Source organism: Pipistrellus kuhlii, unplaced genomic scaffold (assembly GCF_014108245.1).
Source record: "Pipistrellus kuhlii isolate mPipKuh1 unplaced genomic scaffold, mPipKuh1.p scaffold_m20_p_3, whole genome shotgun sequence".
NCBI classification, from domain to species: Eukaryota; Metazoa; Chordata; class Mammalia; order Chiroptera; family Vespertilionidae; genus Pipistrellus; species Pipistrellus kuhlii.
In genome coordinates this window covers 32,454,286-32,456,312 of record NW_023425529.1, presented here as the reverse complement: position 1 = coordinate 32,456,312, position 2,027 = coordinate 32,454,286, and the positions used below count along the sequence as shown (strand labels likewise).

Here is a 2,027-nt window from a genome sequence, read left to right as displayed (position 1 = left end):
ATAAATAAATAAATAAATAAATAACTTTGCTTTCTAGCCTGCTTTAGCCTGCTTGAATAATGAGGATGATAAACTTAGCTGTCTGACCTTGTAGGTCAAAACTAGGCATGCCCATAATTTTTAGAACTGTGTTTGTTTTCAAAGACAGCAGCGACACCACTAATTGCACAGAGGGCTGGCTCCTTGATAAAAAGGGAAGTTCTGCTTGTAGCTTTGCTTAGAATTTGAATTCATTTTCTCCAAGCCCACCATGGTGAATAAAGTGTAACTTCAAACTCTCCTGCATTGTTTGGTTGTTCCTGTTCTCTGTAACAACTCGACATAATCTTCCTTTAAGAAATTAGCAAATTACTCTTTTTATGATTCAACTAACTTTGATTTCTAATATTTATACAATATCATGTATGTATTTTCCTGCCCCCCAAAATAGAATATAAACATGAGGAAACATTGAGAAAAATCCAAATTGACGAAAATTCTAGAGACGCAGAGAGAGAAACATTGACATGAGAGAGACACATCGATTGGTTGCCTCCTGCACCCCCCTGGCCTGGGATGGAGTTTGCAACCAAGAGGGGAACGCTGTGGAGTGAGATAGGAAGGCTGAGAGACAAAGGCGACTTCCTGACTGAAGATCAAACCCTTCAGCTGCTGCTGGGTGTCTGCAGAGGCCTTGAAGCCAGTCATGCCCAGGGCTATGCCCACAGGGACCTGAGGCCCACCAATACCCTGCTTGGAGATGAGGGGCAGCGGGTGTTAATGGGCTTGTGTCCCATAAATCAGGCACGCATCCACGTGGAGGGCTCCCGCCAGCCTCGGGCCCTGCTGCCCCTAGGCTGAGTGCTGTGTGCCGTGATGTTTGGAGAAGGCCTTGTGGGATGGTGTTCCAGAAGGTGACAGCGTGGCCCTGGCCGTACAAGAACCAACTCATCATCACAAAGCCCTGGGCTCTCTTCAGCATGGCGGCAGCTGCTGGCCTCGGTGATGACTGACTGTGCAGCCCTGGCAGCGCCCTCACATCCCTTTCCTCCTCAGTCAGTTGGAGGCACTGCACCCCCCAGCTCCAGGCCAGCACACTGCCCAAATCTGAACAAACCAGTGGCCACACCTCTGTGCCTTGGAAAGAGGCCCTTGTCCCTAACTGGACCCTCCGTCCTCTCTCTCCATGCCTGCTCTCTCATAGCTGGGTGCAGGGGTGGGGAGACTCAGCTCAGTCTTCTCTGCTCTCTTACCCACAGAACCACCAGACAGGAAGCCTGAGTTAGGGTGGGTGGGGGCTGGGAAAAGGGAAACAGAATCTGGTAAAGGATCTGAGCAGGACTGCCAAGCTTACGGCATGGTCTGCTTCCAAATCTGGGAGCAGGAGAATCCTATATAATAAAAGGTTAATATGCAAATTGTCCTCTCTACCAGAGGTTCAACCGAGAGTTTGACCATGGGGTGGGGCTGGCTGGCCAACAGCCTATGGTCCAGCCGCCTCAACCTCGTGAAACCCAAAATACAACAAATGAGAATAGAAAGTGATTAAAAACTCTTTGGTTAAAAACAACAACAACAACAAAAAACTTTCTTTAAGGCATATTTTGACATTTTTAACTTTGTACAAGGGTTTGCACACATGTTCTTCTAAAATGAATCTAAGAGTAAAGGTCTGAGATAAATAATGGAAATGACCAAAAAATTTACAAGTTATTACTACAATAAGTAGCATCCACCAGCAGAATATTTTATTGTGCATGAATCTCATGCTTATCACACATGGTTAAAAGGGGAGTACCACTCTCTTGGACAACCCGAAGCAGAACTTCAGTTCTACCTGGTTCTAACCTCAAAATTAGTTTTCCATTCACACTTCTTTCATATGATCCCATTTGGCAGTTACATCCACTGGCAGGAAGAAGTTCTCCTCGTTCTGTGATCAGGGTGTTCATTTGTCTTCACTGAGCATGATTTTTGCTTTGAACACAATTTTGATTTATACATTCTCAGATTGCTCTTCATGCATGCATGGGTTTTTTAAATGCATC

At 45.7% G+C, this 2,027-nt stretch overlaps 1 pseudogene; it reads left to right on the top strand.

Annotated features, from left to right (window-relative positions):
• Positions 1-555: 555 nt before the first annotated feature.
• On the top strand, positions 556-1,140 carry LOC118728732 (annotated as a pseudogene).
• The last annotated feature ends 887 nt before the right edge of the window (positions 1,141-2,027 follow it).